The 25832-nt window shown below is 30.8% G+C and overlaps 1 protein-coding gene across 2 annotated transcripts in view; it reads right to left on the minus strand.

Moving 5' to 3' along the window:
• LOC114328055 (neuropeptide F receptor) overlaps positions 1–24213 on the minus strand; it is a 1158133-nt gene extending 1133920 nt beyond the window's left edge. For both annotated transcript variants that reach the window (XM_050653552.1, XM_050653550.1), the window contains exon 1: positions 24114–24213. The gene's annotated coding sequence lies outside the window, so the exon portion shown is untranslated. The remainder of the gene's footprint in view (positions 1–24113) is intronic.
• Between the last annotated feature and the right edge of the window lie 1619 nt (positions 24214–25832).

Below are 25832 nucleotides of genomic sequence, written 5' to 3' on the forward strand. Positions count from 1 at the left end.
ATTTAAAACTGAAAAAAGAACGAAAGATGACGATTTTCAAAGATCAAAAACATAAGCATAAAATATCATTTTTGAAATTACGAAGTATCTAAATTCAAGTTCAAACCTTGTTTTATCACTTCTTAAAACATATTTCCACTTAATTATTTGGTCCCAGATGTTTAACAAAAATGTATCCATTATTTGCTAACTAATTCAACTTCATTTGAATTATGTATAGATGGTTGCATACATTCTGGCTAATTCTCTATTTGCATTATAAAAATCATTTTATACTTTACCAACATCTTACATAATCAAGGTACTTAAATGTAATTATAGCCACAACTTTGTTGATGTTTTTTATTACTGTAAAAATTTAAAAAAAAATCTTTTATTACAATTAGTTGGCTGTGGTATTACAGGGTAACTTCTACGTCACGTTGTCCGTCTGTCTTTTGACACCTTTAAGAAACATCACTCATTTCGCATTTAGTTGCCATTAAGTCATTGAAATGTAATCAACTCAATTTTTAACCCACGTGTTGGGAAATTTCAATACATTACCTTAGGGCACTATCCTAGTTGCCATGTGACCATCATAAGGCATTTTATTAAAGTATGCACTTTTAACGCATCTATGTTATATTTAAAGGGTTTTTACCCAGATATTTTTCTTTTGTGGCTCAGCTAGCATCCACTTTGTAAGTATAACCAACTTGCTCTGACCTTAGTCAAAATTTAAATACCAACTTTATATTCATTAAATCGGTTATACTTATTTTTATATCTAACACTGTTATGATGTAGCCCTTTCAAGGGATTTTAATAAAAAAAATGTATACCTTTTACAAAGGATTTTTCCAATTTTGTGACTGATGGTATACAGCCAACTACAGGAAAAACTTTTTTTTTCCTTGTGGATTTAGTTCTCGGTCTTTTGGAGTTATTTCATTCTGAAACATTGTTTTTTAGTTGTTAATGCCCGTCTCCCCATAAGAAACCTTCCTCATTAACAATTAAAAAAATATGTTTTAGAGTAAAACATGGCTAAAATTCTTATCGACACCTGATACAAAAAGGTTTGAACTTGAACTCATGTACTTGATGATTACAAAAATGATATTTTTTACTTGTGTTTTTGAGCCTTGAAAATTTTCATCTTTAGTTCTTTTTTCAGTTTTAAATTGTTTATAACTCGAAAACGATCAACTTTAGAGAACAATTACAAAAGGCCTTTTTTGTTTATAATGATCCAAAAAATCTGAAATAATATCTGCCCTGGTTGAAAATTTCCTTTTTGATTCATAAAAGAAATTCATTTTTTAATTATTAATTATTTATAGTTAGAACAAGATTAGATCAGGCAACCCTTGTCTTTTGTAATAATGGTTAACATGCTAAATAGACTAGTAAGGATTTGTTTTTAGGTGCATGTGAGAGGTGGCATTCAGATTTTTGCGGATAAAGTTAGGTGATAACTTCGTTAATAATAATTGATTTATGCTCCTTCTAAAATATGCCCGGAACATTAAAAAAAATAATTAAAAATTGCAAAAAATTTCGTTTTTTTTTTCTACTTTTTTTGCTTATAACTTAAAAACTGTTCCTTTTTGGAACAAAGTCGTATAAAAATAAAACAAAGATAATTAAATTTTCTATCAGATGCGATTGGTTAAAAATGTCTTAATTTATCACCCTTGCTTCAAAATAGCAATAAATATAAAATAAGGGGGCAAACAAGCCTGTCCTTATTCAATGATTTTTCATCACTTAGGTTATATACCCTATTCCACGAATATACGCCTGTGTTGGATTATTTCGACAACGAATATTTTATTGTGCAAAATATGAAGAACGAAAATAAATTGCAAATTACATTGCTGTGTAATGGAATAATTATTAGAGCCATTTACTTTCGTACTTCTTATGTTGCACACTGAAATATTCGGTGTCGCGATAATCCAAAACAGGCGTATGTTGGTGGAATGAATCATACTTGGAACCTTCCTAATTCGCTTAGCAAATTTTTGTAATGTGCTAGAACCGTACACCAAATTTCATTAAAATTGACTTACTAGATTTTGCATAATAATTTTGAAAACTCTTTTTATTTTTTTACATATAAAGAAGTAATTCACCTATCTAATGCAGTTTACAGAATTGAAATCGGATTATTTAAGCAGCCTCAGCAATATTTTAAAATTATAAACAATTTTTTGGCTTATAAACAAATTAGTGGTGTGGTCAGGAGGGGGTGCTACGGGCTCCTTTATTTAGATGGACTTACCCAAGTTTTTTATGTATTTTTTGTATTCTATGTATTGTACCCGTAAACCACGAATTTTTTGGGTACCAGTTGATCCGGATGTCGATAAGATTGTTATAAACAAAGAACTTGAGGAATTACATAACATCGATTTTTCGCAAAATAAAACATTTTTTGTATTTCTTGGGTAATTCTAAGCAAAAAATGTTCTTACAAGTTTTTTCGTAAGATGCATAATTTTCGAGATAAACGCGGTGGAACTTTCAAAAAATCGAGAAATTGCAATTTTTGAACGCGAATAAGGTTTGATTAAAAAATAAAATAGCAATTTTGCTGACAGCATTTGAAAGTTTAAGTCAAATTATACCGGTTTTAATTATTTGCATTGCTAATTAATTTTTTTAATATTAAACAAAGCTATTTGTTTATAAGCCTAAAAATTGTTTATAAATTTAAAACTGTGCTGGAGCCCCTTAAATAATCCGATTTTAATTCTGTAAAATGTATTAGATAGGTAGAGCACCTCTTTATATGTAAAAAAATTATTTAACTTCTAAATGGTCTACTTTTTTTTCAGAAAGATTTTAAAAGATTTGAACTTTTTTAAAAACATTTAGATTTCAAATTTATTATGATAAAATTTATTACGTCGATTTTAATGAAATTTGGTACACGATTTAAGTATGGTACAAAGAATTTCCTAAGCGAATTACTAAGGTTTTAAGTGCCACCAAAGTGGTTAAAAAATATTGAATAACAACAGACTTATTTTGCCCCCTTATTTTGTTTAAAAACATGAGATGTAGATCCTTGAAACACACTCAGTGATCAAAGGATCCAAGGTTAATGGTTTGACGACCACTCGTACCTTTTTTTATACCCTTATTTTGTATTTATTGCTATATTGCAAAAAAGGTAATACCTTAAGACATTTATTTTTTACCAGTCGTATATCATACAAAATTCAATTATCTTTATTTTATTTCTCTACGACTTTATTCCAAAACGAATCGTTTTAAAGTTATAAGCAAAGAAAACAGAAAAAATCGATGTTTTTCGAAATTTTTAAATATTTTTTTTTTTAATGTTCCGGGCATATTTGAGAAGGAGCATAAGTCAATTATTATTACTGAAGGTGTCACCTAACTTTATCTGCAAAAATCCGAATGCCACCTCTCACATCCAAAAATAGACGTTTTTTCGCAAATCCTTACTGGTCTAAAATTACATATCCAATAATTTTTATTCATTAAACAGATCGGTGCAAATCGACATTATATCGGATCCTCTACTATCATTCCTAATAAAAAAAATACTCTCAATATTAATTGCCGGTAGAAGATCAAAAAATCCGAATTGATTCCCGGAGCCGCCAAATATCTGCTTCTACCAGATAACATGCTTTTATCTAAAATTAAATATGGGCCACTCAAATCACCTTAAATGCCTGCATGACTCGATCATCCATCACCATTAAACGAGTGTGCTATTTTTGTGTGAGTTATCAGGTTCGATTGAAAATTTAATAGACTGATAGATTAGTGTCTGCACAGAGAAAATGGCAATTGGGTAAACGGCACTTAAAATGTTTAACACATTATTGCATATTTATATTCAGAAGCGTGCGTATTTTTTATTTTTGTTCGGATCTTCTCTTAAAAGTTAAGCTAATAAATATATCGCATAAAATGTATATAGCCGTAAAAAATTACGTTTTTTTTTAATTCTAATTGGGTTTTATCTCAAAATGTAGAATCGTATTAATAGTCCAATCAACAGCCATTTTCTCCTTGAAATTTTGAGAATCAATGTCGATTTTCTTGAAAAGTTGGATTTAGGTAGTATTTATAACTTGTCAAAACCTACCCTACGCCGAAGCAGGCTTTTCTCACCTCTAATATGGCGCTACAACCCAAGTTGGTCCCTGGCATCCCCTAGCATCCGCCTCCAAGTATCTCTGTCTCTGGTTACTCTTCTCCAGTTATCCACCCCCAATATCTCTTTAGCATCTCTTCTCACTTCGTCTATCCATCTCTTCCTTGGTCTTCCTACTGGCCGACGTCCCACCATAGTTCCGCTAAGTGTTCTGTCGTTATCCATTCTTATAAGGTGACCTGCCCAGCGTAATCTTTGTATTTTTGCATAATTTGCTATAGAGGGTTCTCTGTAATATTGGTATAGCTCGTGGTTGAATCTTATTCTCCATATACCATTGTCACCAATGGATCCCAGCACGGTACAATAAAGTTTCATGGTACAATTTTGCGCATGACATTTGACAGCTGAAGTCAAGCGTGTGACGTAGCAAAGATCCCTGTGAGCCATTATTTGTAATAGACCAATCAAGTTAGTAAAAAATAAGCCGTTTTTCGACATAATTGAACAGACGAGGTTTGACAGTTGAAATGTGTAGTATGAGGTATTACAAAAAGGCTACCATCTTGGGATTCATCAATTTTTTAGTGGAACGTTTTTTAAATAAACAATCAAAACGCCAAACTTAGTTTTTTGCTCATAAATTAAAAACTTGTTTATTTAGAAACTTGACGTCCAGAGGTAACTTTTTGAGAAAAAAAAGATACATCGAATGAGATACACCAAATTAAAATCGGTTAATAAACAAAAAAGTTATTGCAAAACGGACGACAAAATCACTGTTTTTGAATATTTTTAATAACAATTTTATTGTTTATTAAAATATGTTTAAATATACCTAAACTTGAGGGCATTATGGTGTTTGAATTGTGTGCAAAAAATGGTCCAGATCTGTTAAATAGTTTTTGCAAAATTTAATTTGTTTTTAAAATTTTTTGAAAAACGAGCTAAGTTCTGAGGCTGGTCCAGTTAATATGGCTAAATGCATCTCAATAATCAGGGACTCATTTCCTTCGTTAAGATGTATACTAATACCCTATGAAAAAAAAAAGTAAAAAAAATTACATATACGTACACAAAATTATTTGTTAATAAATAGCAGTTTTTAAGCTTATAAACAATTACAATAATTTCGTAGAAATTAGATCAAATTAAATGGCAATAAAAAATACTGAAAGCTGGTTAAAATACACAACTTCTAAAAAAAATTTTTAGGTCCTACGACCCTTGGGGTCTGAGATAGCCCCTTTTTTTGAAATAATCACTGTTACGTTAATTAACAACACTAAGATCTGAAATTAACCAGTCTTTTATAAGAAAAGTCAAAGTTTTTAACGAAGTTTTTTGCAAGAAAAAATGTTAAAAATTGTTTAACAGTATTGTTATAAAGAGAGAGTATTTTGCGTTCCGACTAAAGTAAAAAAAAATGATGGGCGCAGCCGAATGAGAATAAATTCGCGGACTAGCATTCGCTAGCGCTAGACCGTTGTAGCCCATTTTTAACATTGACAGTATACCGGATTTGAAGCTTAATATTATATTTATATATTTTGGTAGAAACTTGAATTTTATGAATATTACTATGTTGCACATTTATTTAGTAAAATTATATTTTAAATAAATAAATTTAAAAAATAACAATAAAAAGGTCACAAAGTCAAAATATGCAACAGAAAAAAAGTTACGCGATCTTATAGACGAGTGGTACGTGGTACTCCCCCAAAAAAAACGCTCATTTCTCGAGATATCAACCACGGTGTGGTGAATGGCTAATTTTGGTCTTACTTTATACTTTTTATGGTGCTGAAAACGAAAATGAGTTTTATTTTGAATTTTAGATGGGGAAACATTGTCAAAATCGCAATTTTACCCTAAAAATAAAAAAAAAAATGAAATCACGTTTTTCTTAAAATTAAAAGTTACACCACTTTTTTCTATAAAACATTTTGTTCTCTGTACTCTAGATTTTAACTTAAAATTAATTAAACAGCTAAATTTCAAATTTTGTTACTCAACTTTTGCGATTAAACTTTGCAATTCAAGAATCTGCACCTTTTACTTCAAACAATTTATAACTTTCTTTATGGCAAGACAGAAATATTGAAGCAGGTCCCATTGTCTTCAGAAAGGTGAGAAATATATACTATAAAAATATCAGAAAAAAATATTACAATGGAACAGAGTTGTAGCAAATTAAACTCAAAAAAACGTGATTTTTTTTTATTTTTAGGGTAAAGTTGCGATTTTGATAATGTTCCCCCACGTAAAATTCAAAACAACCCTAATTTTAGTTTTGAGCACCATCAAAAATATAAAGTATGACCAAAATTAGTATCAGTATCTCGAGAAATAAGCTTTTTTGGGGTGTGCCGCTCGTCTATAAAGTCACATAACATTTTTCCTATTGCATATTTTAAATTAAATTTTTTTGGAAAACTTCTTCATAAATTATATTTTATTTCTGTGTTAATTAAAATTATAAACTAAAAAGTTTGTCACTCAACTTTTTTAAGTAAACATGAAACTAACGAAATCTGACGACAAAATGTTTAAAAATTAACAACTTCTCTTTTAACGTGTTGAGTCATTTTGGACAAATCTCATTGTTATCTAAATGCTTCAAAGATAACACAGTAAAATTTTCAAAAGGGAATATTTACAGTGACCAAAAATACAGTGAGTTAAAATTGAAAAATCATCAGAATTGATTTTTCGCATTTTTGCATAAAATGTGATTTTTGAACATGTTCCACTAATTCTAGAAAAAAATTAACTCCATATTCGGATTCAGAGACCTCGAAAACATAAGGAATGACGAAAATTTGTCATTCACCTTAAAGTGGATTTTTGTGGTCGGGATAACGTAATTGTTATCCCGATATTAAATATTACTAGTTGCTGTCGCATGCCGGTCGCCAAACGCGCCCACTATTCAGTCAGTCGACTACGCCCGCTATTTTTTACTTTAGTCGGAACGCAAAATACTCTGTGTTTATAACACTCCTATTTAAACAATTAACATTTTTTCTTACTGAAAACTTTGTTAAAAACTTTGTCTTTTCTTATAAAAGATTGGTTAATTTCAGCTCTTAGTGTTGTTAATTAACGTAACAGTGATTTTTTCAAAAAAAAGGGCTATCTCAGACCCCAAGGGTCGTAGGACCTAAAAATTTTTTTTGAAAGTTGTGTATTTTAACCAGCTTTCCGTATTTTTTATTGCCATCTAATTTCATCTAATTTCTACGAAATTATTGTAATTGTTTATAAGTACTATTATAAAAACTGCTATTTATTAACAAATAATTTTGTGCACGTATATGTATTTTTTTTACTTTTTTTTTCATAATCTGTTAGTATACATCTTAACGAAGGAAATGAGCCCCGGATTATTGAGATACATTTAGCCATATTAACTGGACCAGCCTCAGAAATTAGCTCGTTTTTCAAAAAATTTTATAAACAAATTCAATTTTACGAAAACTATATAACAAATCTGGACCATTTTTTGCACACCATTCAAACACCATAGTGCCCTCAATTTTGGGTGTATTAAAACGTATTTTAACAAACAATAAAATTGTTATTAACTATATTCAAAAACAGTGATTTTGTCATCCGTTTTGCAATAACTTTTTTGTTTATTAACCGATTTTTATTTAGCGTATCTCATTCGATGTATCTTTTTTTCTGAGAAAGTTACCTGTGGACGTCAAATTTCTAAATAAACAAGTTTTTAAGTTATGAGTAAAAAACTAAGTTTGACGTTTTGATTGTTTATTTAAAAAATGTTCCACTAAAAAATTGATGAATCCAAAGATGCTAGTCTTTTTGTAATATCTCATACTACACATTTCAACTGTCAAACCTCGTCTTTTCTGTTATGTCTAGTAAAAACCTAACTTGATTGGCCTATAATGGTAGTTGCTATTATGTGGATTATTTTGCAAAATTCTTATAATTAACTCGTTTTTAGCAATCTTTTTTCAGTTTTTTTGGATAGTATATATGTTATAGTTTGTATAGACTAATTTAAGAACATTTACTCATTAGTGTCTATATAGTTTTATTTGCTTTCGTGTATTTGTTTGTTGTTGTGTTTGGTCTTTGTACTCAAGTCTGGACTCAAGTGTAGCTACAAATTTTGAGTACCTAAATTACAAAGTTATCATCAACAAATTAAAAAGTGGGATATCCTGTATATTTGAAAATAATTTTAAAATCTGTAGCGACCTATTTTTATGTGGATATTACTTTTTTTGTAGTTTTAAACAACTGAAATATCGAACTCTAGAGTACCACTTGATCAACCTATATTATATGTATAATAAACAAATAATAATTAAAAAATTCTTTATAATGGATATCTGTGTTACATAACAAGTTTCTAAAATATCAGTTTCAAAACCTCGCTAAAATAACTACCCGAGAATCGACAAAATTAAATTAGCTACAAAAATATTTTTTATTATTAAATTATAATAACACAACTTTATCATTTCTTTATAATTACTATAATTAAATTAGACAAATTATATTAAAAATTTAAAATTAAAAAGTCTTTCCTATAAAACTACATTCAAATATTGCGTGAAGAAGGATCTTTACTGCGTCATGCGCGAAAGCGACCGATTTTGGAACATTACGTGCCATACCTGGGAAATTTATTGTTCCATGGGATCCCAGTATTCTCCTTAATGTCTTTCTTTCAAAAGTATTAATAAGGTTTATTGTCTTTACTGTCAAAAGCAGGCTTTTGCTGGGTCTAAATGAACATCTTTACAAGACTATGCAGAAAGCTGTGCTACTCTCGATGTCCAGATGCATACGAAAATTTTTGGGAGATACTCCGGTGTACCAAGTCACCTTGGTCTCGATAACACGGAAAAAGTCCCACCAGAGCTTAATTCTTTTAATACTGTTGGGTATCTGGGTTCAGTCGATTTGAGGAAGTGTGAGCCGTATGGCTAAATCTGGATAATAATGATTATTAATTTCACAGTACAAGAAATCATTACATACATGTTAATTTTAAATTCTACGTTTTACATTATTACATTTTTACATTTTATTTTTACATTTTTAGACTGGAAAACAAAGAACCATTTACTCACTACCCGTTAAAACCTATTGGTCGAACACGGGAATAGTGTGTGACGATGTTTAATATTTAAATATAATATTTAAGTATAATATGTGTATACTATACTTATTAAATGCTTAGCTACAAACATACTACATAATATTAGTATGGCCATATTTACAGTATGGCCCTGTAAGTTTTATCCATAAGGAAAACTTTTTTATTATTAATTTTACGAAAAAAAGTTATTCTTCATAAAAAGCTCTGCATGGTCCAAAACCGAAGATTTAACCATCAAATATCAAATTTTTTTAATATTATACGAGGTATGTCAAAAAGTTTGAATTTCACTCAAGAGTAAAGTAGCTTTATTTTTCACAATATTGAAAATTGCTATTATGGAAAGTTGTTTGGAATTAAAAACTATATTCTAGTATGCAATTACATCCTTCTAATTGAATTTTTTTTTTATTATGGATAACGAACACTATTTTAACTTATTTCAATTCAGATAACTCTTTTATTATTAATTTTACGAAAAAAAGTGATTCTTAATAAAAAGTTCTGCATGGTCTAAAACCTAAAATACAACCATCTTATGTCAAATTTTATAAATTTTATACGAGGTATGTCAAAAAATATGAATTTCGCTCAAGAGTAAAATACATTTTATTTTTCACAATATCGAAAATTCTTATTATGAAAAGTTATTTAGAATTAAAAACTATGTTTCAGTATGTAATTACATCCTTCTAATTAAAATATTTTGAACTATAAAAGTACTATACTTTTGATCTAAATTTATCTTTTTTGACATACCTCGTATAAAATTAATAAAATTTGATATAAGATGGTTGTATTTTAGGTATCCAAAACTTTTTATTAAGAATCACTTTTTTCGTAAAATTAATAATTAAAGAGTTATCAGAATTGAAGTAACTGAAAATAATATTAGTTATCCATAATTTTTCAACAAAAATATTTTTCAATTAAAAGGACGTAATTGCATATTAGAATATAGTTTTAATTCCAAACAACTTTTCATAATAGCAATTTTAAATATTGTGAAAAATAAAGCTACTTTACTCTTGAGTGGAATTCAAACTTTTTGACATACCTCGTATAACATTCATAAAATTTGATATCTGATGGTTGAATCTTGGGTTTTGGACCATGCAGAACTTTTTATAAAGGATAACTTTTTTTCGTAAAATTAACAATAAAAAAGTTTTCCATATGGATACAACTTACAGGGACATACTGTATATTATCTTACATGTCGTGTTTATTTTTTATTTTTTACACCTTTTTTATATTATACATATGTAAAGGAACTGGGTAAATTTAAGAACACTCTATTGTAAATATTCCTTTTCTTTTTTTTTTTAATTTTGTTCACTTGTTAAGTAAGATCAAATAATTTATGTACAATGATACGATCTACATAGGTTCAATACATAATTTTGAATGTAGAATTTACCATACTTAATGAATTAAGAGTATTAATATGCAGAGTGTAACAAAAATACAGGTCATAAATTAAATAACATATTCTGGGACCAAAAATAGTTCGATTGAACCTAACTTACCTTAGTACAAATGTGCACCTAAAAAAAGTTACAGCCCTTTGAAATTACAAAATAAAAATCGATTTTTTTCAATAGATCGAACACTGTTTGAGGTTTCTTATTGAAATCGGACATGTGACATTCTTATGATAGGAACATCTGAAAAAAAAATTATAGTGAAATTTGTATACCCCATAAAAATTTTATGGGGTTTTGTTCCCTTAAACCCCCCCAAACTTTTGTGTACGTTCCAATTAAATTATCATTGTGGCCCAATTAGTTAAACACAATGTTTTTAAAACTTTTTTTCCTCTTAGTACTTTTTCGAAAAGTTAGTTTTTTTAGATATTTTGTCAAATCCACCACATATAATTTGTGTACTGTTAAGTACGATTTTAGAGACTTAGTAATAATATGAAAATTTATGTATGATTTACATTTTTAGGTATATTTTGAACCCTATTAAAAAAGAAGCCACATCTCGATAAAAGGTGCCTTCTCGAAAAAATACAAAGAGGCAAAAAAGTTTTAGAAATATTGAATTTAACTAATGGTACTACAAAAATAATTTAATTGGGACGCACATAAAAGTTTGGGGGGTTTAAGGGAACAAAACCCCCATAAAATTTTTATGCACAAATTTCAATATAATTTCTTTTTAGGATGTTCATGTCATAAGGATGCCACATGTTCATTTTCATTAAAAAATCTCTAATAGTTTTCGATATATCGGAAAAATCGATTTTCATTTTGTAACTTCAAAGGGCTGTAACTTTTTTTGTGTGCATATCTGTACTAAGGTAAGTTAGGTTCAATCGAACTATTTTTGGTCCCAAAATATGTGATTTAATTTATGACCTGTATTTTTTTTACACCCTGTATATCTTGTATATGTTGGGCAAGTGATTAAATACTTTTGGAGCGAGATACATAGCAGATCTCTGTCCTTTTGATTTTTTGATATTTCCCAATTGCACGTGTTGATTGGCTTTAGTGCAATATATCGGTAGGCAATAATATAGGTATATATTATTTAATAGGGATATATGTATAATATAGGTATATATATTTATATAATGTGATGTTTATGATGATCTATTATAGTAGTAAATTATTAAGTTCTATAGTATTATATCTGTATACTCTGGGCTAATTAGCAAAATTCATGGAAAATTTATTTACCAGCAATTTTATTGCTGAAATCGAATTATAAGATCCTATTTATTAATAACATAGGTATGTAAAGTCCGCAGATAGTGTGCTACTTTTTTTATAAACAAAATGGCGCCGACAAATCGTATTTTTTTCAATTATTGCGCTATAACTCCGAAGATTTTAACTTTACAACAAAAACACCCAAATAGAAATTCACCGCAATTAAATTCTGCATAGAGATTTGTTTTTCCCGATTTGCTCCGACGAAAATTTTCCTCGGAAATGCGGGTTTTCCCAACAAAAACTCTAATTTTCAAATAAAGTTTTAGGTAAGTAATTATTAATCAATAATTAAATAACTTAGTGACATCAAAATTTTCTTGGTATAAATTGTAATTTTAGAAGCCGGTGAAAATTAAACGAATATTTTAGCAACAATTCAATTGTAAATTAACAATTTACGATCGCATTAATAACCAAAATAATCATGATACATTGATCAAACTTATAAAGAGTATTAATATGAGATGCTTATTTAATATTTTATCGACAAAATATAAATTTTTCGTACTCACTCAAATAAAAATTCACCCCAATTCAATTATACATAGAGGCATGTTTTTCCGATTTGCTCCGATGAAAATTTTCCTCGGAAAATGCGGGTTCTCCCAACAAAATCTCGAATTTTCAAATAAAGTTTTTGTGCAAGTAATTATTTATCAATAATTAAATAACGGTGGAATAAAAGCTTTCTTGGTATAGATTATAACTGCAGAAGCCGGTGAAAATTTAACGAATATTTTAGCAACAATTCAATTGTCAATTAACAATTTACAGTCGCAATAACACCCAAAATAATCATGAGACATTGATCAAACGAATGAAAGATTATAAAGATGTGATGCCTATTTAATATTTTTTCGACAAAATATAAATTTTTCATTTTTTTGCATAATCTTTAAATGTTAAAAAAATAGTTATAAACAAACTAGCATTTCTTAGAAATTGTTTATTATATTCTAATTTTAAAAAATACTTAAAATGCGTATTTCAAAGGTCTTAAAAATGATTGCTTTAAAAAAAATTTCCAACCATTTGCAAAAAAGTTATGAAACAGCAAAGTAAATATACGATTATTCCGTTGTTTGTAATTTGTTTTAATTGTTTCAAAGCTTAAAAGTGAGTCTGTGGTACAATCTAATTACTCACAAAGAATATCAAATATTAGTTCAATGTTTATATTTTAATCAAAAATTAAACATATTTTTCTTTGTAATTTTTAGCGTGAAAGTAGGCTTGATACAGAGCCGGAGCTAAAATGTTCATTTAAAGCGACTGACACGCAGCATACATAATACTATAATTTTATTTATTAAGTGTACGTATTAGTCTACTTTCGCGTGTGTAAATTACAAAAAAATATATTTATAATATTTAAATAAAATATAACAATTAAACTAATAATCGATATTTTTTGTAAATAATTAGCTTGTAGAACGACTAAGTTTTCACTCTAATGGCATATAAAACAACATAATGCTATTCTACATCCCACCAGAATGAAAACAATGGGAACCTTCTCTGGTTACACCTCCGAGGCTTCTACAATTTGCAAGCCATACGGATGCTGAGACTAAGGAAGACGAGGGAATTCTACAATTTGCAATTCACGTCCCATCTGCTCAGCGCGGTAAAGTTCCAACGAGAATGGTTCCCTTCATACTCCACACAGAGTAAATATAAATCAAAAATGAATAACCATTTTCAATTTCGTTGCAAAACGAAAATACAGCCGAACCATAAATAACCATAGCTTGTACTTTAAACTCACTTTTACGCTTTGAAAAAATTTAAAAAAATTATAAACAACGTAGTAATCGTATGTTTATTTTGCTGTTTCATAACTTTTTTGCAAATGGTTGCAAAAAAGTTTTAAGGCATTCATTTTCAAGATATTTGCAATCCGCATTTTAACTGTTTTTTAAAATTAGAATATAATAAAAACTTTCTGAGAAACGTTAATTTGTTTATAACTATTTACTTAAATATTTAAATATTGTGCAAAAAAATAAAAAAGGTATATTTTGTCAACAAAATGTTAAATAGGCATCTCATCTTTATAAGATTTCAAAGTTTGATAAGTGTATCATAATTATTTTGGTTATTATTGCCACCGGAAATTATTAATTAACAATTGAATTGTTGCTAAAATATTCGTTCAATTTTCACTAGCTTCTGGAACTATAATCTAAACCAATAAGGCTTTTAAGTCACCAAATTATTTAATTATTGGTAGATAATTACTTATCTAAAACTTTATTTGAAAATTAAAGATTTTGTTATGAAAACTGTGAATTTTTATTTGAGTATTTTTGTTGTAAAGTTAAAATCTTCGGAGTTATAAAGCAATAATTGAAAGAAACACGATTTTCGGGCGCCATTTTGTTTATAAAAAAAGTAGCACACTATCTGCGGACTTTGCATACCTATATTATTAATATATATAATCATAAACTTCGATTCCAGCAATAAAATTGCTGGTAAATAGCTTTTCCCAAAAATGGCCTATTCTCCGATCATCAGCCCAGACTAATAGTATATTATTAAATTATTAAATTTGAGTAACGTGTAGATCAGGGGTGGGCAAAAGCCGGCCCGCGGGACGGCTTTTGCCCGCCCGGATCCAGCGTAGGCAAAATGCTTTTTAAATGCATTCATTTTTTTCGAATCCTAAGAAAACTAATAAGCATTTTTGAAAAATTTAAACGCAGAATGAAAGATTACGTTATTACCGAGGGCCGAAAGTCCCTGAAAAGTTCTATAATGTTTATTACAGAGTTGAAAAAAATGAAAATTTAGTATCTATGATTTTTAATTTCAAATATATCATTCAAAGAAACTTTTTGTTTATTCTAAGGGACTTTGGGCCCTTGGTAATAATGTAATTCTTCAAAAATATTTATTAGTTTTCTCGGGATTCGAAGAAAATGAATGAATTCATTTAAAAAGCATTGGTACGAACTTTTGCGCCTACGCTCTTAATCTCTTTTATGCGATTTTGCTGAAATCAAGAGTTTAATGTTCGTAGTGTTCGTATAAATAATGAATATCGATCTTCTGCTTTTCTTAAAAGCGTCTGTGTGTTTAACCCGGTCCAGTTGCGAATATTTTTCGGCCAGGGAATTTGTCGTCTACCAGGACCCCTTTTTCTTCGATTTTACCCTTCATAATCAGCTGCTGCAACAACTTAGAACTTACTTGCGTTATCATTTCTAAGTATGTGCCCTTTCTCCTTGCTGTCTTTCTCCTTTTAATGATGGTCAAAAGTTCTATGTTCCTTTTCCATTCTGTGCAACATTTCGTTCGTAATATGGTCGATCCATAGTATTTTCAAAATTCCCCTAAAAAGACACATCTCAAAAGCTTGCAGCTTTTTCATTAAGTCAGCATTAACAATCCAATAAAGAAGAATAGAGTGGACATAATATTTTAATTATTATCCCGGATTTTTATAGGGTTCTCCGCCTTCCGGTTGCCAGTTTCCAGCTTCGTCCGTCGTTGCATTCGTCAGGGTGAAGGTTCCTTTGCGACATTGCATTCAGAATGCCGCTTAGCCAGGATTGTTTCGGCGTTTCTTTCTTCCTTTTTTCCCTTGGCGCCCATTTTAAAATTTGTTTTGGCAGCCTGTCGTCGTCCAATGACGTCGTACATGACAATACCAGATCAGTTGCCTCCTTTGAATTTCGTCTATGATGGTTGACTTGACATAACATTTTACCATCCGATATCAGATTTGCAGATTGAATCATTGCTTACTCAGAAATTTTCTCATCTTTAAAAAAGCTGCTCTTGATTACTCTATTCTTGATCGAATTTCTGAAGTTCATTTTTTATCTGGATCCTTGTTATGGCTTAATATAATGGACCTTATTAAAAATTTCGTAATTTTACTGGGAACAAATTGTTCGCATGTACACACCAGAAAAACAATTTATTATTATTGACAGTCAAATGTCTTTCTCCAAATGCTTTATAATGACACTTATAGTGTTTTTGTCAAAAAAATTTCTAGGGCAGAGAAAAACCTTCACCAAAAACATTAGCAAACATACTGGGTATAGTCCTGCGGCCCGGGAGACATTTTGAAAATTTCATTTTTGCCCGCGCTTAAAAGTATTTGCCCACCCCTGGTGTAGATGATAATTTGTTCCGTATCTGAAGCGGAACTTAACTTGTTCTCAAGGTTGTTAGCTATCCAGGTTGTTCACAAGTTTATTCCGTTTTATTATTATCTTTCTGTTTGTTCATGTTAACTCATAGTTTGTAGGTATGGGAGAGCAAATTAATAAGTATGTAGTTCTTTAAGTCTGAAATTTTACCTTTTTTGTAAATTATGTAATATATATCTAATAACCAATAATAATTACTTTTTATTAAAATTTCTTAGTCACTTATAAAAATATAATGTAATTGAAGTATTTGTATATGGGCATATTAATATAGCACGTGCATTTGTAATTAAATTTGTGAATTAATCGAAATTTAATTAAAATAATATAATATAATGATTTTCTACAAGTAGAAATCTCCTAGGTGACACGTGCCTCATTTTCTCATAGGATAAGAAGCTTGCGTAACACGTGAAATAAATTCTTAAGAAGATTAATTAAATTCTGAACGATCTTACTCATCAATCACTATCAGTTCAGTAATACTTAAAGTTGTACGGATATTCGATAATATAATATTGACAGACTTGAAACACAGCAAATATAAAAATATTAGCTTTGGAAATATTATTAGAAGCGTAACGGAAAACTAAGGAGAAAGTTTGTGTTTATCTTTTTTAATAAGTTATACGTAGAAGGAACCAACTGAAAAACTGTAGACGTTTCATTTGGATAGAAAATATTGAACATAAACACACAAGAAGTTCAGAAAATACCAGTGGCGGCTGATCAGAGGAGGCAAGGGAGGCTTAGCCTCCCCATAAATTTTTTACACATGCTACACTGTTTTGTTTACTTTGCTATTTTGTTTCGCGTTAGAGATATCGGAAAAAGTTATTTGAACAAGTTATTCCAAATAGTATTCTAACCCCACATACCAAATTTCATCACAAAATTCGCACTTTTAGTTTTTTCATTATTTGTAGTCAGGATCCTAAAATCGCAGAGGAGGCTGCTGGCCGGAAAATCTCATTTACTAATGCTCCGCGCAGCACAGCAGCATTTAAGGATGGTTTAAGGAGACCCGGTCTCCTTAAGTTGTGCTCACTACGGAGAGCAATGTATTGTATCCTCGATCCGACCCTTGCTCCCTGGTATTTATATTCGTTATATTCGTGAATTCTCGCATTTAAAATAATGTATTTATTTTACATAGCAATCGATAATATAGTTTCGATCGCTATGTAAAATAAATACATTATTTTAAATGCGAGAATTCACGAATATAAATACCAGGGAGCAAGGGTCGGAGCGAGGATACAATCCATTGCTCTCCGTAGTGAGTAATCCCTAGAGCTGCATTATCGCTTAACGCACACGCTGCCCGGAGATTGGGCAACGGCGGCTAATCGGCCAGCAGCCTCCTCTGCGATTTTAGGATCCTGACTACAAATAATGAAAAAACTAAAAGTGCGAATTTTGTGATGAAATTTGGTATGTGGGATTAGAATAATATTTGGAACAACTTGTTCAAACAACTTTTTCCGATATCTGTAATGCAAAGCAAAATATCGGTAATTTACTGTGTTTTTGGATTCGCAGTAGGCCGCTTTTAGAATTAAAAAAATTCGGTTAAGTATCTTAAAAAATGTGAACGTTCAACCTGTATGTACTGCAAAACTTCAAATCTGTTTATTTCGATATGCATATCTACTTACATAGATAGAATTGTTAACAAATAAACGACACAAACTTTGGTAATACACTTTTACAATTAGACTAACTATTTTTAAAATGATATGATATTATTAAATTGTGAATTATGATGATATTATTAAATGTAAATAAAAAATGGTCAAAAAAATGGGGCCTTAAATTAGATTTTTTTGGCGGATTTTTTTGCTAGTGCAAATTTTTCTAGATATTTTACAGTTAGGTATAGCCTCCCCTATTGTAAAAATAACGAGCCGCCACTGGAAAATACTATTGAAAAGTTAAAGAGTAGAAAAAAGCTGAAGGTAAAGATGGGATATCAAATAGCTACTTAACTCTTGTGAAGTAACTATAATGGAATAACTAACAACATATTTAACAAAATTGTGATAAAAATAAAATACTGGGAAAATTAAAAAAGGCGATAAAAACAGCCAGAGAAATACAGTACCGGAAATGCTTAAAATACAATAAGCTACCTTTTATATGTCTAATTAATTTAAAAAGATCATGCGGTAGATAGTCCTGTCGCCAGGGGGGGTACAACGGCCTCCTTAATTCAGATGGACTTACCCAAGTTTTTATTAGATATTTTGACCCGTAGAATACGAATTTTTTTGGTAACAGTTGATCCGGATGTCGATAAGATTGTTATAGACAAAGAACTTGAGGAATTACATAACAGCGATTTCTCGCAAAACAAAACATCTTTTTGTATTTTTTGGGTCATTTTAAGCAAAAAATATTCCTACAAGTTTTTTCGTAGAATGCATAGTTTTCGAGATAACCGCGGTTGAACTTTCAAAAAATCGAAAAATTGCAATTTATGAACCCGAATAACTTTTGATTAAAAAATAAAGTAGCAATTCTGCTTACCGCATTTGAAAGTTTAAGTCAAATTATATCGGTTTTGATTATTTGCATTGCTAAAAATTAATTTTTTTATCGTTAAACTAATCTATAAACACATAGTGTTTCCCGTGCCTAATACATACGTTTTAACGCATGCTACGTAGAAATTGCCTCGCTTGCACTTGTAGCTACTCTACCTACTCGTTCGATTTTAAATGAGAAATCATAGAAAACATCACTCACATACTAGGTGTTTATAGCTTTGTTTAACAATAAAATAATAAATTTTTAGCAATGCAAATAATCAAAACCGATATAATTTGACTTAAACTTTCAAATGCGGTAAGCAGAATTGCTACTTTATTTTTTAATCAAAAGTTATTAGGGTTCAAAAATTACAATTTTTCGATTTTTTGAAAGTCCAACCGCGGTTATCTCGAAAGCTATGCATTCTACGAAAAAACTTGTAGGAATATTTTTTGCTTAAAATTACCAAAAAAATACAAAAAGATGTTTTGTTTTGCGAGAAATCGCTGTTATGTAATTCCTCAAGTTCTTTATCTATAACAATGTTATCGACATCCGGATCAACTGTTACCCAAAAAATTCGTATTTTGCGGATCAAAATATATAAAAAAAACTTGGGTAAGTCCATCTGAATTAAGGAGGCCGTTGTACCCCCCCCCCCCTGGCGACAGGACTAAGAGTAAATTCACTTAATTCTAAAAACTATTACAAGTATCTACTAAAACAATAACATGAAAGTTAGAATAGATGGATTAATAATTATGAAACCTATATGGAAGGAAATAGAGTTAAAATGCATAAATCTGGTCGATGCCATACTGGTAGCCTAAGAGAAAATAGTCTGCAAAGACAAGGCCAAAGAGTTAACACAAAATCAAAATAATTTAATATTGTGTAAACAGGGCCGTAAGTACGATGTTGGGGCCCCGGGGCAAATGTGATCTGGGGGCCCCCTACCGGGAAGTCTGGGGAATTTACCCCCAGCGCAAGGGGGTCCGGAAAAATGTTTGATATTTAATCCCTTGAAAGCGCATTTTGCTCCTGTGTGAACACCACACTCTCTTCTTTCTTTTTTCAGCATGTCCTGCAATAACTATAAAATTAGCAGCGCTAATGATTACATCTTCATCTGTATCTGACATTTCGGACGGATTATCAACGAATGCGATCGTTCGCTACAATGTAAATGGTCTTACTTTATACCAAACGAATAACCAAGCGAACACCTACGAATTCGTTCCTTCGTTCGTGTTCGCTTTGATTTAAATGCAAATTAAGGTGCCTTAAGCTACTGTAATGTGAGCCAAACACACTCAGTGAAGCTGGTCAGTGTACTGGTGGGACTGATCCTAATGTGCTCATTCTATCTTATCTATACCTTTTCAATATATTATGTGGTTCCTTTCACGTACCAAGATGTGGTCTGGGGTAGATTGGTTAAGACAAAGTAGCTGGGACTTGGGGCCTCTATTCCAGTTGCATTTTAGTTTTTATTTCGCCAAAATAATTAATTTCCTGTCACAATTTATAGGTTTACGAAAGGTCTCGGGGGCCACAGCTTAGCCCGGGCCCCCTATTCCAATGGCATTTTACGTTTTATTACGCCGCAAAAGATAATTGCCTAAGTAATAATTTAAATTTTTATGTTAAGGTCTCGGGGGCCTGTTCTGTTCCAATTGCATTTTAGTAGAAAAGACTAATTTCCCAAGTGAAAAATTAAAACTATGTTGCGGTCTATTTAAAATTGTGTCATTAGAAAATATTTCGTTGGGATCGGCTTTTAAAATACATATTTTTATTTTCCTCGTTAAAATCTATGCACGGCCAACAAACGGGGTCCCTCTTGGTCGGGGGCCCAGGGGCACTGCCCCGGTTGCCCCAATGGTAGTTACGGCCCTGTGTGTAAATAACTCCCGCACTATTTTATTATAGCAATATACCGCAACGTTTGTTTTATAACGTTTTTCCGCTTATACAAAGGCGAACATATAATTCCAGAAAAATCTAGGCACTAAGATAGCGTTTTCTGTTATTTGCATATGGATGGAAAACGTAAGAAGGAGGAAATTCTGTAACTGGCTTATAGATAGCGCAAGTAAAACATTTTTCTCTATTAAACAACTGTATCGGTGAGGTCAGAAATGGCATGCGTCATTTGGTAGACCGTTCTAGAAAAGGGAGAAAAACTATTCCGATCAAGCAAACCTTATTTATTGCAAATAAAATATATCTCTGGTATATTGTATGGTATATTGTGACAATATTTAGTCCGCTCACAGATTGGCCTATTTCTTCCCGAAGCTTCTCGGCGTTACGAGACAATACCATTCCTATCCACGGCGTTCGAGACGACCGCTCCCAAAGTATATATAGAACCGAGATTCGAGCACAGGCCAGTCATTCATTCATCGAAGCGCGTCGCGTAATTTAATGTATTCGAATCGAAGATATGAAATGTATTTATTAGTTATCGGAATTATTATGTTTAGTTAATTAAATCATAAATTTGAGTTTGTAAATAAATTAGATGTGTTAGTTGGTGTTATTTGTAATTATTAAAATAAATAAGTGATGTAAATAAAATAATATAAGTAAGTCTTCCTTTATTTAAATTAGACTTAGTGCCTAAAGATATAAATTAATAAAATAGTAGAGTCAATCGCGCAACAATATTCTAGTTGCAATAAGTAAAGTTTGCTTGATCGGAACAGTTTTTCCCAATTTTCTAGAAAGGTCTACCAAATGACTCATGCCCTTTCTGATCTCACCGATTCAACTGTATCTATTCTTAGACAGCGTATTTGATATATCCCTTTATTTGGCAATGATTTAATAAATGGCAAATATGAACGTGAAAGATATGCAGAGGCGTAGCTACTACCTCCGTATCAATTATACAGGCCCCCAGAATGCAGGGACCCCTCCATATCGAAACAAAAATTCAATTTAAAAAAAATATCAAAATATTCTTCAGTTTCAATTTTAGTTCGGTTTTATAGAAGAGGATACAATAGAAATATGCTTTATTGCCATAAAAAATTTAACAATTTTATAGACAAAGTTTACAAGAATCATAAATAAAAACAATAACAAATAAAATTTACCAAAATTATCTAAATCGTCAACATAAATTAAATATAATTAAGTGAAACAAAAAACAGTAACAATCTATTGCAAAATTAAAAAAAAATTGCAAATTGCATAATCTACCTTAAGAAATTTAATAAGTTAAGCTGCTGCATATGACACTCAAATATACAAGATTAAAATTCTACTTATACATAGTAATACTGTAATTTCAGGGTCGATTTCTCATACCTGCGTTAATCTATAATTCAGTTGACTACGGTTCAACCGTGAACGTCGGTTTGTTTGTAAATGTAATTCTCATTGTCGGTTCAAGTTCTACAGCTTTCGAGAAATGCCAATAGATGGAGATCGGTAAAACCATCACCATTTTGTGTGACCTTTTTTTATGCTGTTTCTGTACCACCATTCTTTACTATATTACGAATATGTGTGCCAAATACTTAGACAAAATATTCAAAAAACAGCCGCAATCTTGGACCGCGTTTGTTGCTACCTGTTGATCGCTACTGTTGCCTCTTAATGCTTGATAAACCTCATGTAGTACAGAAAACATGGCAGCGGTGGTACATTTATTATTTAAAAAGCCGAACTGATTTTGTGATAAAATGTTTTTATCAACGAGAAAGGATATAAGTCGGGCTTTTATGAGTCTCTCAATAATTTTGGAGAGTACCGGTAGTAATGCAATAGGTCTATAATTGCAGGCATTAGATTTTTCACCACCCTTATGAAGAGGAATAATGATGGCCGTCTTTAGGCACTCTGGAAATTTACCTTTCTCAAAAGAATCATTAATTAGAGAAATGAGCACTCCCAACACATTGTCTGGGAGATTTGTAAAAATTTTTATGGATAGTCCATCGGTACTACAGGAAGATTTGCTTTTGATACTATTGATTGTTTGGATTAGTTCATATTTATCAACCGGTCTTTTAAATAACGAATTCGAGACCTTTCTTGAATTAGGGAGATAGGAAATGGGATCTTGTTGTGACACAATAGTTGATGTTATATTTTTACTCACATTAACAAAGTATTCACTTAGATTTTCTGGGTCTGAAAGGCAAAATGTTTGAGCTGTGTGAGTTTTATTTCGAAGATCGTTTATTATGGACTAAGTTTTTTTGCAACACTTTTAGAGCTTCTCAGACGATTTTGATAGTACAATTTTTTAGCTGATTTTATAAGTTTTAAGCAGATTGCCCTGTACTTGGAGATATATTTAGTAACAGAGACGTAACATATAAACAGTGTGTATTGTTTCGGTATCGGCATTTTCGTATAATGTATTCTTTATCTACATTTATATAAATTATGTTTAAGTAGATATATCTACTTGCTGCCGCTTGCTGTTATACCATAAGAACAGAGTTTCTTTGTTTAAGCTAATTTTTATTGTTCATTTAACGTTGGCTATGTGTCACGCTCTGTATAATGCCAAATTGCAATTTTTGTAATCGATTTACCTTTGAATATTTGAAACAATGTGTATTTGTTTGGGTATCGGAATTTTGTTGTAATATATTTTTTATCTATAAATTATGTATATCTATTTATCTTTAAGTTAATATCAAATTATAATCCTATTTTAAAAGAACTAATTTTTAAGTCGAAAGTTGAAATATATTGTTTAAGTTTTGCAATTCGAAATTAAATTATTATTTTACTTGGTACTGCAGTTAGGGAAACAATTGCTTCGGATATTAGAAAGGCTCCATTTATGGCGATGATTTTGGATACAACTCAGACTTGTCAAGCACGGACCAAATTTCTGCAGTTTTTCGATACGAGTAAAAAACAATGAATATGTACCCAAAGAAATGAAAATCTGTGAGATGTTTTTGGGGTTCATTCCTGATTGCTGTGAAGAAGGGCTTAAAACTCATATTCTGAATACTGTGGCGGAATATGGAATTGATTTATCTAATGGTAGAGGGTTACAAAGGAGCAAACGTTATAATATATGGAGGGCTAGGTTTTGGAAATAGAAATGAAGCTGGGTGTGATATGCTCCAATAAGCAAAATAATTACATAAGGCGGTTATTAACCCATTATTTCTCTTAGTCAAAGACATAATATAACTGATTAAAAACTTATGTTAGCGGAGGTGTGGGAAAGACTGATTCATTTCGTGTAAAAGTAGGATTCCATCAGAGCTCGGTGCTTTATCCGTATATTATACTCACATTAGTGTTGTTTCGGATAACAGGACCTGCAGGGAACATTCTCTTGTACTTAAATTATGCTGATAATGTAGTTTTAGCAGGAAAATACGTCATTTCTTTTTTCATTTCTGTTTTTAATACACATTGAAAACGCAAAAATAATCACTTACCCAGCATAAACTTCATCCAATGCGATGCGTGTTAGCAGTATGCTCCATTTTACTAAAAAAATAAATGATCTTCAATGTTTTATACGATATGTACCCGGCCGCTGATAAGAATATACTGCTAAAATAAAATTTTAAATAACAACAGTTAGACCGGGCTGTATCGTTGTTCCCGCTAGCGAAATTATTCCGATTAGATATTTTTGCACAAACTTACTCAAAAAGAGCTCCTTATAATAGATCTACATGGTGCCGGGCGGTGCCGTGGTCGAAAAATTGTTTAAACAATTTTTGAAGTTATACTTCTTTAGGCGCGATTTTATTGAGGGTGAAATTTTAATAATCTGGGCGCATGCGCACACCGACAGTGTGGTATTAGTCGTTATACGACTCTGATTGAGTGTTGAAATGATCTGTCAATAATTGTTCAATATGGAGTTTATCGGTAAACAAAAATATTATATATATATTAGTTTTTATTGTTGTGAGGACAGAAATAAAATAAAATTTATAATTATAGTGACATTTTAAATAGTTTTGAAAAGCCGCAAGTACGTAATTCTAAATGTTTTATTTGTATTCCAATAAAAAATTATCTTCATACCTATCTATTTGGAAAATTTAAAAAAAATAATGTATTCTTTTTCTCATGATCATCTTTCAGTGCGTCACAGTTTTTCGATTTCTTTCTAACGCATTAAATTGTATGTGACAGAAAAAAAAGTCACGTCCGTGATTACAGACATTTACAACATTTATTCTAGTTAATCTAGTTGTCGACAGATGGCGCCATAATAAAAAAAATAATTTTTTTTAATTAGATAATAATATTACAAATATACTCTGTATAATTTATAAGACTGTACAAATCAAGGAAAATACCATTTTATAAATGCAAGAAACACATTTGATTTGTTTTTATTTCAAATTGAAAATAAAATGTGACAACTGTCAGATTTAACTAAAATGTCATGTTAGAATAAATGTCATAAATGTGTATTATCCAGAGATATGTCAACAATAGATGTGTCTAGTCATATGCTAAACAATGCATCGGGGTGTAACTCCGATATCAAGTACGGTGGTCTAGCTATCTGTGACAATCTGTGTCTGTCGTGCGAGTGTGAGCGTATCTACCACGAGGTGGGAGTAATGGAACGACAGTTACACAGAGGCGGCAGCCATCATATGCTAGAGAGAGAAATCTAAGCGCCGGTAGAGAGAGATAGATAGACCACCGACCCGAACTGTTCCGCGTTACGCTATTTTTCGGGGCTGGCCTAATCTATTCTGTTATTATATCTATGGTATTAACACGGACTTACCCTTTTTCCTATCATTTGTTACGCACTGAAAAATGCTCATGAAAAGGACAATAGTTACTAGGTCTGGATCCCGCGTATGAAAAAAAAGTTGATTAATAGCAAGCTGAAAATTTGTTAATAGCTTAAGGGTGTCTAGTCGGATAAACTTGGATTTATGGGAACACTGGAACAGGGGCAGTTTTAATTGTGGAACAGGTTAAAAATTTGGAACGGTCAGATCACTAAAACGGCACATTTATTTTGTCCGACAGAATAGACTTAAACTCTCCTAACAGAGATTAAACTCTCATGCAAAAATTAGACTGCTATTTATTACCTGTCATAATTCCTGTCATTTGACATATTCTACATGTTCCACTCATTAAAACGCCCATTTGGTGATAAATAGCAATCTGAT

The sequence above is a fragment of the Diabrotica virgifera genome, chromosome 6, assembly GCF_917563875.1.
Source record: "Diabrotica virgifera virgifera chromosome 6, PGI_DIABVI_V3a".
Classification (NCBI taxonomy): Eukaryota; Metazoa; Arthropoda; class Insecta; order Coleoptera; family Chrysomelidae; genus Diabrotica; species Diabrotica virgifera.